The following is a 13,775-nucleotide window of genomic DNA, read 5'->3' on the forward strand; positions in this document are numbered from 1 at the left end:
TCTGAGGTACAGGCAATGCAGCCTTTAAGATTTCTAAACACCATCTGTATCTACTGCAAGGTAATATAATTTAACTCCCCCAAAGGCAGGTAAAGGTGGAAGGAAAAGCTTACAAGTTAAGAATATGCAAGTTTGTCTGTTGCTGTATATGCACAAGCATAAATGATTTATAAAATTTGGAATATGGGCCAGGCATGGCTATATGGTGTACTACCAGACTAGGGGACATGATGTACCTCTTCTTATTTGTGGACTTATAGCCTTGGCAAAGTTTGGGACCAGAGATGACCTGTGGCCTGAAGGTCTGGGGATGGAGTGTGTGACTGTGCGCCTGGCCATCAGTGGAGTGGTTTACTGCACATTCTTGACCCACACTGAAGATGCAGGAACAGTGAGACAACTGCAGACCAGGACGAGAGTGAGCCTTGCACCCAGTGGAGTCAGGAGGACACGGGGGCCACGTAATAAGTGAAGGCTGTACTTCCCTCCTGTTTTGTTGTTCAGTTGCTAAGTCATATCTGACTGTTTGCAACCCCATGGACTGCTGCATGCCAGGCTTCCCTGTCCTTCACTGCCTTCCGGAGTTTGCTCAGACTCATGTTCGTTGAGTCAGTGATGCTATCTAACTATCTCATCCATTCCACTCTCTTTTCCTCCTGCTGTTAATCCTTCCCAGCATCAGGGTCTTTTCTGATGAGTTAGCTCTTCACATCAGGTGGCCTAAGTATAAGAGATTCAGCATCAGTCCTTTCAATGAATATTCAGGGTTGATTTCCTTTAAGATTGACTGGTTTGCTCTCCTTGCTGTCCAAGGGCCTCTCAAAAGTCTTCTCCAGTACCACAATTCAAAAACATCAATTCTTCGCTGTTCAGCCCTCTTTATGGTCCAACTCTCACATCTGTACATGACTACTGGAAAAACAATAGCTTTGAACATAAGGACCTTTGTTGGAAAGTGATGTCTCTGCTTTTTAATGTGCTGTCTAGGTTGCTCGTAGCTTTTCTTCCAAGGAGCAAGTGTCTTTTAATTTCATGGCTGCAGTTGTTGTCCTCAGTGATTTTGGAGCTCAAGAAAATAAAATCTGTGACTGCTTCCACTTTTCCCCCTTCTATTTGCCTTGAAGTGATGGGACCAGTTGCCATTTTGAATGTTGAGTTCCAAGCCTTTTTCACTCTTTCCTTTGACCCTCATCAAAGTTACCCACTGAATCACTAGAAATTCTTTCTCATGGTAATTGAGGGATTATTCCCTGCCAGAAGGTGCATTCTGTGCAAAGAGGGCTGAAATCCTTTCATCATGTGGTTTATTTGCATTAACTGTATGTCCTCTGTTCTGGACTGAATATGTATGTTTCCACCCTCTACAGATTCAAGTGTTGAAGCCCTAACTCCCAGTGTGGATGTATTTGGTGATGGAGCCTCTGAGGAAGCAATTAAGGTTAAATGAGGTCACAGGGGTGTGGCCCTGATTAAATAGGATTTGTGTCCTTATGAAAAGAGATAGCAGAGTGTTCACTCTCTGTCTCTTTCCCCCACCTCGTGTGTGCTTGCATATTATATTGCTTCAGTTTTGTCCAACTCTTTGTGACCCTATGGACTATAACCTGCCAAGCTACCATGCATCAAAGAAAGGCCAGGAACTGTGGTCTTGGAATCCAGGCTCTGGATCTGTTAAAAAATGATGCTATTTGAGTCACCCAGTCTGCACTATTTTGCTATGGTTGCAAGAGCTGACTAATAACCTTTCAAAAGACAGATAAGAGCACTTCCTTCCAGAGCACTTCCTTCGGGGAACAGAAGAGTTGGTCTTTTCAGGAAGAGGAGTGGAGAGAGATCTAGAGGTAGAGACCTATCTGGAAAGGCAGACCATAGGTGGGTGCTTCAGCTGGGGCTCATGGTCGTGGTGGTGGTGGGATTTCTTGAGCAGTGGGAGGCAACAGAGGAAGCTGGGTATGTAGAGGAGATAGAGGTTGCCAAGAGAGGAGGCACTGTTGATAACTTTATACCTTCTTGATTTTTCTCTTGAATCATTTGGGCAGGAGGCACAGAGTAGTTGCTCAACAAACCTTTGGGTAACTACATCAATTCCTTTGAGGCTTGGATTTGCTCTGGCATGATTGCTTGTTTGTCACACATGCAAAACGGTAAATGTATCCGGAAACGAGTTTAGTCTTGTTAGTTTAGGCTTTTAAGAATAAAATCTTTATTATCCCCAGGAATACCAAACAGGGAGATTTCTTCTCAGCAAAGCCTGTATTTAAATCATTTCCTCCTTTTTTTAGATGAGATAGTTACTGAAATGTTTTTCTTCTAAGTTGACTTGCATTGTCAACAGTGTGCTATACAAAAAAAAAAAAAAAAAATTTTCCTTTGGCTAAACAAGGCGACCAGTAGCTTGACTATGATAAAAGTAGATCAAAGTGAAATCCTAATGATCATTTACCGATAATTGATGAGGACCTCTGCAAGCTTTGATTAGGTTAATATCCTCCACCATCACCATCCCCACCCCTTGGTCCAGTAAAATTTGCCTGCATCTCCTACCCTGTGTTTTTACATATTTGTAGAAATTAGAGACTGTTGGTTGGTATGAATGATATGAAGCTCAGGTCCTTCGTAATATGTGCTTATTGCATAGAAAAATATTAAAGGAAGACTCCTCTGGAGTATGACTAAGAGACCCAGTCAGAATCTTCTCTCTTTCTAAATATAAAGCCAAACATACTTCTTGTCTCACTGTGCCTCTCTTTATTAGAGTAGTTACATTTGGAATTTTGAAGACACTTTATTCCATGGTACACTCATGCCATTTTCATTAACATTTTGGAAATACAATCTAACTTTGAACTAAAAGCCACTGATTAAAATCTCCAAGTAATATTATGCAGCAAATAATGCCTGGGTTAAATATAAAAGCAGAATAACTATGGAAAACTGAGCCATTCTTCTCATATGCAACCCCAAAAGAGTTTTAATAAAATGTTTTGTATGGCACCAAAAATTGGTGCTGGCTGATGAAACAGGAAAGGAGTTTATTGTATAAATATTTATGGGAGGACAGGCTCACAGCTAAGAATCTGGGGATGATGTCCAACTACAGGCTGCAGAATAGGCCTGCTGAGTTTAACCGTAACCTTCACTGTAGCTGCCCCCACCCCACCACCACTGTTTTGTAGCGTGAGTTTGGCTGCTATTTAAAAAAAATTATTTTATTGAAGTATACCTGACTTACAATGTGTTTAATTTTGGCTGTACAGCAAAGTGACTTAGTTATACACATATAATTTTTCCATTATGGTTTATTATAGGATATTGAATATAGTTCCCTATACAGTAGGGCCTTGTTGTTTATCCATCTGTATATAAAACTTATATCTGCTAACCTCAACCTCTCACTTAGTCTCTCCCTCAACCCCCTCCCCCTTGGCAACCACAATTCTGTTCTCTATGTCTGTGAGTCTGTTTCTGTTTTGTAGATAAGTTCATTTGTGTCATATTTTAAATTTCACATATAAGTGATGATAAATGGTATTTGCTTTTCTCTTTTTGACTTCACTTAGTATGATAATTGGAGAAGGCAATGGCACCCCACTCCAGTACTCTGTCCATGGGCAAATCCCATGGATGGAGGAGCCTGGTGGGCTGCCATCCATGGGGTTGCGAAGAGTCGGACACGACTGAGTGACTTAGCAGTAGCAGCAGTATGATAATCTCTAGGTTCATCCATGTTGCTACAGTTCAGTTCAGTTGCTCAGTCATGTCTGACTCTTTGCAACTGCATGGACCACAGCATGCCAGGCTACCATGTCCATCACTAATTCCCAGAGTTTACCCAAACTCATCTCCATTGAGTTGGTGATGCCATTCAACCATCTCATCCTCTGTCCTCTCCTGCTCAGCTCATTCCGCCTTCAATCTTTCCCAGCATCAGGTGGCCAAAGTATTGGAGTTTCAGCTTTAACATCAGTCCTTCCAATGAACATTCAGTCCATCCAATGAACAATTCAACAACATTTCCTTTAGGATGGACAGGTTGGATCTCCTCGCAGTCCAGGGCACTCTCAAGAGTTCTCTCTAACACCACAGTTTAAAAGCATCAATTTTTCAGCACTCAGCTTTCTTCACAGTCCAACTCTCACAGCCATACATGACTATTGGAAAAACCAATGCCTTGACAAGATCGACCTTTGTTTTCAAAGTAATATCTCTGCTTTTCAATATGCTGTCTAGGTTGGTCATAGCTTTTCTTCCAAGGAGCAAGCATCTTTTAATTTCATGGCTGCAGTCACCATCTGTAGTGGTTTTGGAGCCCCCAAAAATAAAGTCTGACACTGTTTCCACTGTTTCCTCATCTATTTGCCATGAAATGGTGGGACCAGTTGCCATGATCTTAGTTTTCTGAATGTTGAGTTTTCAGCCAACTTTTTCACTCTTTTCTTTCACTTTGATCAAGAGGCTCTTTAGTTCTTAGCTTTCTGCCATAAGGGTGGTGTCATTTGCATATCTGACGTTATTGATATTTCTCCTGGCAATCTAGATTCCAGCTTATGCTTCCTCTAGCCCAGTGTTTCTCATGATGTACTCTGCGTAGAAGTTAAATAATCAGGGTGACAATATACAGCCTTGACGGACTCCTTTTCCTCTTTGGAACCAGTCTGTTGTTCCATGTCCAGTTCTAACTGTTGCTTCCTGACCTGCATATAGGTTTCTCAAGAGGCAGGTCAGGTGGTCTGGTATTCCCATCTCTTTCAGAATTTTCCAGAGTCTGTGGTGAACCACACAATCAAAGGCTTTGGCATAGTCAATAAAGCAGAAATAGATGTTTTTCTGGAACTCTCTTGCTTTTTCCATGATCCAGCGGATGTTGGCAATTTGATCTCTGGTTCCTCTGCCTTTTCTAAAACCAGATTGAACATCTGGAAGTTCACAGTTCATGTATTGTTGTAGCCTGGCTTGGAGAATTTTGAGCATTACTTTACTAGTATGTGAGATGAGTGCAATCGTGCAGTAGTTTGAGCATTCTTTGGCATTGCCATTCTTTGGCATTGCCTTTCTTTGGGATTGGAATGAAAACTGACCTTTCCAGTCCTGTGGCCACTGCTGAGTTTTCCAAATTTGCTGGCATATTGAGTGCAGCACTTTCACAGCATCATCTTTTAGGATCTGAAATAGCTCCACTGGAATTCCATCACCTCCACTAGCTTTGTTCGTAGTGATGCTTTCTAAGGCCCACTTGACCTCACATTCCAGAATGTCTGGCTCTAGGTGAGTGATCACACCATCTCGGTTATCTGGGTCATTAAGATCTCTTTGTACAGTTCTCCTGTGTATTCTTGCCACCTCCTCTTAATATCTTCTGCTTCTGTTAGGTCCATACCATTTCTGTGCTTTATCAAGCCCATCTTTGCATGAAATGTTCCCTTGGTATCTCTAATTTTCTTGAAGAGATCTCTAGTCTTTCCCATTTTATTGTTTTCCTCTATTTCTTTGCACTGATTGCTGATGAAGGCTTTCTTATCTCTCCTTGCTAGTCTTTGGAACTCTGCATTCAGATGCTTATCTTTCCTTTTCTCCTTTGCTTTTCGCTTCTGTTCTTTTCACAGCTATTTGTAAGGCCTCCTCAGACAACCATTTTGCCTTTTTGCACTTGTTTTTCTTGGGGATGGTCTTGATCCCTGTCTCCTGTACAATGTCACGAACCTCCGTCCATAGTTCATCAGGCACTCTGTCTATCAGATCTAGTCCCTTAAATCTATTTCTCACTTCCACTGTATAATCATGAGGGATTTGATTTAGGTCATACCTAACTGGTCTAGTGGTTTCCCCTACTTTCTTCAATTTAAGTCTGAATTTGGCAGTAAGGAGTTCGTGATCTGAGTCAGCTGCCAGTCTTGTTTTTGCTGAGTGTATAGAGCTTCTCCATCTTTGGCTACAAAGAATATAATCAATCTGATTTCGGTGTTGACCATTGGGTGATGTCCATGTGTAGAGTCTTCTCTTGTGTTTTTGGAAGAGGGTGTTTGCTATGACCAGTGCATTCTCTTGGCAAAACTCTATTACCCTTTGCTCTGCTTCATTCTGTACTCCAGGGCCAAATTTGACTGTTACTCCATGTTGCTACAAAATACTTTATTTCATTCTTTGTTATAGCTGGGTAACATTCCATGGTATGTATGTGTGTGTATACACACCACATTTTCTTTGTCCATTCATCTGTCAGTGGATATTTGGTTTGTTTCTATGTCTTGGCTATTATGAACAGTGCTGCTGTGAACATTGGGGTGCATGTATCTTTTTGAAATTAGAGTTTTGTCTGGTTGGCTGCTATTTTTGCCACTTCATGGATGCTGAGTGGTGGTTTCTCTTCCTCAAGTTGCTCACTTAAAAAAAAATTTCCTGTATTAAAAAATTGTTAAAAACATATGAGACTTACCCTTTTACTACATTTTTACATGTGTAATCCAGTATTGTTAACTATAGGCATGATGTTATAAACAGATCTCTAGAGCTTATCTTACATAACTGAAACTTAATGACTGTTGAATAGCGACTCTCACTTCTGGACCTATTATCAGGGGAGCCTAAGTCACATGCTTGTATTCTATGTGTTGTGCAAATGATACTAAGCTTATTTCTGGGTTCCGCCTTGGGAACCCAGGATTTTTACATCTTCATATTTCCCTAGACATGGGCAAGGGTATTCTAGGGTGCTAACTAAACAGAAATTATAATAAACATTCAGTATAGAGTTTAATGTTTTTAGCTAGGATCCAAATGGTTCATTCTCAAATAATGTATATTCATATACTCAAATGAATATGGCCCAGTAATTTCAAAGTCCTTGTTGACTATGACAAAGCCATATATAATCTTCTGCAATGATTCTTTTTTATAAACATATATATTTAATTCTTTATTTTTGACTGCACTGGGTCCTTGTTGCTGTGCATGGGCATTCTCTAGTTGTGGTGGGTGGGGGCTACCTACTAGCCGTGCGCTAGCTTCCCAATGTAGTGGCTTCTCGTGTTGCGGAGCACGGGCTCTAAGTGTGTGGGCTCAGTAGTTTGGCCCATGGGCTTAGTTGTTCCCACCATGTGGGATCTTGCTGGACCAGGGATCCAACTGGTATCCCTTGCATTGGAAAGTGAACTTGTAGCCACTAAGCCACAAGGGAAGCCGCAGAAATGATTCCTAGAATTCCTTCTTTTCTCTCCTATCTGTTATCCTATGAACTGCAGCTGCCTGTGCCTCCTGCCCTCAAAGGCCCTGGGAAAAGTTCCCATCTGTCAAAGGAGCCTCCCACTCCTCTTCTGCTTTCTTCACCTCTTCGCCCAGTTCCCCATCGCAAAAACTTAGGAAGGGTCTGCTAGTGAAAAATGCACCTTGGAGGGAGGCAGAGAAAAGAGAATAAGACACATGAAGCTAGAATTCTCTTTAGCCTTTAAAAGAAGGGGAATAGATGGGGAAAGACAGTGGTATGCTGAAAATTTGTATCCAGGTATAAGAGAAACACTTAAGTAGTATCCTTGGAATGATTAATTGGCTAACAAAATATGCAGATTGCTATAAGATCTGTGGTTGAAATGTTTGTGACTCAAAGTCTTCTATATAAAAGCAGCTTAAAGATGATAAATAAAAAAGAACAGACTCTGAAGTTATTGTAAAGGAAACATAAAGGCTAGTGTTCATATTTGAAAGTTTCTCAGCTGTGTCCAACTCTTGGTGACCCCCTGGACTGTAGCTCACTAGGCTCCTCTGTCCATGGAATTCTCCAGGCAAGAATACTGGAGTGAGTTGCTGTTACCTTCTCCAAGGAATCTTCCCAACCCAAGGATTGAAACCTGGGCATCCTGCATTGCGGGCAGAATTTTTTACTGTCTGATCCACCAGGGAGGCCCAGTGTTCATATTTTATGCAGTAAAAAAAATTGATTTCAAGTTCCCAGTATAGAATTCTTTAGTTAATAGTAACTCAGAGTTATTATTATTGTTCTAAATGATTGATTGATTCTTGGACACTCCTGCTTAGCTGGGTTCTACCTCTGTAGGATCTTAGTTGGTGATAGGTGCAGCAGTGGCACTTACTTCAAATATTCATTCTTCTATGAAATTCCCTTGACACTGGCAAAAGCCATTAAAGTGTCTATTTATGTCTGCTGCTCTACCAAATGAAAACCTTACACAAGATTTCAGACCAATGTTGCTTGAGATAGGACAGCTGGATCTGAAAACATCCAGCAACACTATTTCTACTGAGCAGATGTCAGATAGCTTCCTTTAGAATAGTGGATAGCTTCCTTTAGAACAGCTTTACATTACTGAAGAATTCTACCTAGGGTAGCAGAGATCTGTGCTTCTGCCAGAAGTATAACTGCAGAAATAGAAATTCAATAACTGAACCTAACAGTAGTCCTTTGGTTGTTGCAAATGATTTCTTCCAGAGCATTTACCCTGAACAGTTGGCTCATTTTCCTGGGGTGGTGGGGCTGGATATCTTTGTTATCTTTTAGATCTTGCCAACTGGGGAAGCATTTACTGTGAGCCAGTTTAAACATTCAGACACACTGTTTCAGTGTTTTGTGGGAAGCTATCCTGTTAGTTGAACTCATAAATTATAAGGTGAATAGTACTCCAGAGTCTATATGCTATAACATCTCGTGTTTCTGATATGGTTCTCTCCCCTTGCCTGGGCTGGTAGAATAAGCATGGATGCTCTACGGCAGAAACTCCCATAGGGCCTCTCCTGGGGAAAGAGGAAGTGGTCCTAAAAGTGATCAATGTGGAAAGATGCTGGGGGTGGCGGTTGGGATTGGCGGTACGTAGAAATGAAGAATGGAGCCTGCTTCAGAAGAACTTCAAGTCGCCTTTAGGTTCATGTGCATTTATTCAGATGTCTTTGCAGTTCTCAGTGCAATTTGTTTTGTGAAATATATTTGGTATTCAGTGTAGCTGTTTTCAGGTTTATTATGCAATATTCTGATTCTGATTCATAAAAATATTCCATTAAATGCAATCGCTCATGTAATTACTTTGCTTAATCTGCAGCATACTTTAATTAATGTTGCACAGAATTCTGATTTAATCAATTAGATTTGATCTAGTATAACTTAGCTGTAAATACTTTTTATGATGCAGCAACCCCAAATAATTATTGTGGAGCTAACATAATATATGACCCTACCTAAAATGAACAAGTTTCTTGTGTTAGGAAAAGTAAATCATCATTTGAACTATAATTTTAGTGTTTTAAAAAAGTAAACTATAAAGAGTGGATTGTTCTATTTCCATTAACAGTCTATTAAAAACAGTCTCATTGGGAGTGTTAGGACTTAAAAATATGCTTATCTGCATCTATTCCCCAGCAACCTTGAGAACAAAATATTAAGCTCAAGCAAGATTCACCCCCCTCCTTTAAAAAAAATTTTTGGCAATGCCACCCAGTTTCTAGACCCGGGTTTGAACCTGGGCCACAGCACTGAAACCCTGGACTCCTAACCACTAGGCCACCAGGGAACTCCAGATTCATCACTTCTGGGGTCTGTGAACAGACTAATTAACATCAGTATCTCAGGATGTTTGTTCACTGTCCTGGGTTGAGTTTTCTCTTCCTCCCAGAAAAGATGCTTTGAAGTTCTAACTCCCCTAGTACCTCGGGCTGTGACCTTGTTTGGAAATGGGGACATGGCAGATAGAAGTAGTTGAGATCATACTGAAGTAGGGTGGGTCCCCAATGGCTGGTGGCCTTATAAGAGGACCGCCATATGATGACAGAGACACACAGGGAGAAGGCCAGGTGAGAGGAGCTGAGTTTGAAGTTAAGCACCTCAAGTAAGGAACACTAAAGATTCTAGCAACCCACCGGAAACAAGGAAGAGCCAGAGAGGGTTCTCCTTCAGGTTTCAGAGGGAGCCCGGCCCTGCTGACACCTTGATTTTGGACTTTTAGCCATTTAGAACCCTGACACAACAGATTTCTGTGTTTTTTAAGCCACCCAATTTGTGGTATTTTATTATAGTATTTCTTGGGAGCAAAAACACTCACTGAGTTGAGAGCTACAACCCAACACAACCAGGATTTGTTAAATTATTAGCAAAAGTGGAGGAGAGGGGGATGTATCTTGCTAAACTGTTAAAATTCAGGTGCTAAACTATTAAAACATTTTAAATTTGAAGTTAACCATTTACATTCCTAAGCAAGTATAGAAGTAAGTATAATACTTCTTGTTTCCAGCACACCCTCCTCACACACACAGCACCTAGGAAAATGCTTTGAACATACATTATCTAACAGTACGGAATTTTGAAGCTCAGTTTAAAAAGATTAAAAATGAAAATAGCCTATAAATATTAAAATACTCACTTATAGAACTTGAGCTGTAAAATATATATAGTGCTCCTGAAATGTGAGAATACGCATTGAAAAGAATTTACATGAGGTTCATCAAGGCAAAATTTCATCTTGAATCTATTTGTGGATAACAAATTATATACCCAGCTAGTTTGTGGATTATTCAGATGCTATATTTTCTGTCACCCTTTTTTGACTTTGAAAAAATTACTTTAGCACCTATGCTATATGAAGGGCAGGGATAAATAATAAAAATTTAAGTTCTAGGTATTAACTTGCTAACAGATCTTATTTTAGAGGGTATGGAAAAAGCATAATTAAAAAAAATTTATTTGGCTGTGCTGGGTTTTAGTTGCCACATGTGGGATTTAATTCCCTGACAAGGGATCAAACTTGTGACCTCTGCTTTGGTAGCAAGGAGTCTTCTTAGCCACTGGACCACCAGGGAAGTCCCTAGAAATTTAAAATACAATGAAAAATGAATTTGGGAGATTATCTGTAAATTCTTTTTTTCTCCCTGAATATTCAGGAGTTGACTGTGTTTGGTTGTCATAGGGGTGATAATGTCTGGAGAGGTATCAGTAGGCAAAGCATCTGGATCTGCACACAGGCAGCACCAGAACAGGGGCCACACAGCAGATTCCCAGTCGAAAGGATAGGGGTCCATGAAGGCCGCCAGAGGCCTCCAGGTGATGGTGTGCATCTTTGCCAGATCCTTTGAGAAGCAGCCCCTTTGCATTCTTGGGTCTTTATAAGCCTTAGGGTCTCCTGGTTGTGTTTGGACACTTTGTGTGTGTGAAAGCATTATTCTCTCAGTTGTGTCCAATTCTGCAATCCCAGGGACTGTAGACCGCCAGGCTACTATGTCTATGGAATTCTCCAGGCAAGAATACTGGAGTGTGTTGCCATTCCCTTCTCCAGGGGATCTTCCCCACCCAGGGATCAAACCCCGGTCTTCTGCATTGCAGACAGATTCTTTGTACTTTGGCTTTTGCCTATTCTCTGGGTAGAAGTAAATAGTATAAACTAACCCCCAAATGTACATGATTTCTGAACATTTACTGCCAGAAGGAATGAGTTGAAGTTTAAATTCCCAGGTGTAATCATCTTTAGCGGGACTGAGCCCCAAACCTGCCTGAGATTCATTTCTACAACGTATAACAGGGACTATAAGATAAAAAAGATAAATCAGTTTTGTAAAACATAGATAAAACTACTATTTCTTGGTTTTCTACTGTGGTCTAGGTTCTATGCCAGGCATTCAACAGATAATCTTATTTAATATTAAATTTAATTTTGATTATTTTTATTGAAATAATGTATTTTACACACATCAAAGACAGGATGGTGAGTAGTTTGAGAGTTTGTTTTAAAAAAAATACTGTTCCTAACTTTCACAGCATTGTTAATTGGTTATACTCCAATATAAAATAAAAAATTTTTAAAAATCTTCCTTTTAAAAGGGATATACTTCATAATATTTTTCATAATTAAAAAAAGTCAAATAATATGACAAGTGAAAAGTGAAAGTGTTAGTCACTCAGTTATGTCTGACTCTTCGAAACCCCATGGACTGTAGCCTGCCAGGGTCCTTTATCCATGGGATTTCCTACGCAAGAATACTGGAGTGGGTAGCCATTCCCTTCTCTAGGAGTTCTTCCTGACCCAGGGTTCAAACCATGTCTCCTGCATTGCAGGCAGATTGTTTACTGTCTGAGCCATCAGGGAAGCCCTAACATAACGAGGCTTATATCAAAAACAGCAATCCCCTGCTCCATCCTCCTTATTGCCAGTTCCCTGTTAATAGTCCAATAATTCTTAATCATTAAAATTGCCTTCTAGTACTTACTTTATATTTCTAAATAATATATGAATACTGATTTAAAAAATTTTTTTGTTTGGTTTTAGATCTTGTCTATTGACCTATTATAGAAGACAAGGATTTAACTCTGTACACCCTCCTCTCACATACATTCACCTCTTTCTATCCTTCTCATATATTTATATCAGTTTTTGGTTAAATCAGTATTTAGAGCTTACATTTTAACTATATAAATATTATTTATAGCTAAGTGACACAGTTAAGTTCAGTTCAGTTGCTCAGTTGTGTCCGATTCTTTGCGACCCCATGAATCGCAGCACGCCAGGCCTCCCTGTCCATCCAACTCCTGGAATCTACCCAAAGCCACGTCCATTGAGTCGGTGATGCCATCCAGCCATCTCATCCTCTGTCATCCCCTTCTCCTCCTGCCCCCAATCCTTCCCAGCATTAGGGTCTTTTCCAGTGAGTCAACTCTTCGCATGAGGTGGCCCAAGTATTGGAGTTTCAGCTTCAATATCAGTCCTTCCAACGAACACCCAGGACTGATCTCCTTCAGGACGGACTGTTTGGCTCTCCTTGCAGTCCAGGGGACTTTCATGAGTCTTCCCCAACATCACAGTTCAAAAGCATCAATTCTTCAGCACTCAGCTTTCTTCACAGTCCAAATCTCACATCCATACATGACCACTGGAAAAATCATAGCTTTGACTAGATAGACCTTTGTTGGCAAAGTAATGTCTCTGCTTTTGAATATGCTATCTAGGTTGGTCATAACTTTGCTTCCAAGGAGTAAGCGTCTTTTAATTTCATGGCTGCAATCACCATCTGCAGTGATTTTGGAGCCCAAAAAAATAAAGTCTGACACTGTTTCCACTGTTTCCCTATCTATTTCCAATGAAGTGATGGGACCAGATGCCATGATCTTCGTTTTCTGAATGTTGAGCTTTAAGACAACTTTTTCACTTTCCTCCTTCACTTTCATCAAGAGGCTTTTTAGTTCCTCTTCACTTTCTGCCATAAGTGTGGTGTCATCTGCATATCTGAGGTTATTGATATTTCTCCCGACAATCTTGATTCCAGCTTGTGCTTCTTCCAGCCCAGCGTTTCTCATGATGTACTCTGCATATAAGTTAAATAAGCAGGGTGACAATATACAGCCTTGACGTATTCCTTTTCCTATTTGGAACCAGTCTGTTGTTCCATGTTCAGTTCTAACTGTTGCTTCCTGACCTGCATACAGATTTCTCAGGAGGCAGGTCAGGTGGTCTGGTATTCCCATCTCTTTCAGAATTTTCCACAGTTTATTGTGATCCACACAGTCAAAGGCTTTGGCATAGTCAATAAAACAGAAATAGATGTTTTTCTGGAACTCTCTTGCTTTTTCCATAATCCAGCAGATGTTGACAATTTGACCTCTGGTTCCTCTGCCTTTTCTAAAACCAGCTTGAACATCTGGAAGTTCATGGGTCACTTATTGCTGAAGCCTGGCTTGGAGAATTTTGAGCATTACTTTTTACTAGCGTGTGAGATGAGTGCAATTGTGTGGTAGTTCGAGCATTCTTTGGCATTGCCTTTCTTTGGGATTGGAATGCAAACTGACCTTTTCC

Source organism: Ovis aries, chromosome 9 (assembly GCF_016772045.2).
Source record: "Ovis aries strain OAR_USU_Benz2616 breed Rambouillet chromosome 9, ARS-UI_Ramb_v3.0, whole genome shotgun sequence".
Classification (NCBI taxonomy): Eukaryota; Metazoa; Chordata; class Mammalia; order Artiodactyla; family Bovidae; genus Ovis; species Ovis aries.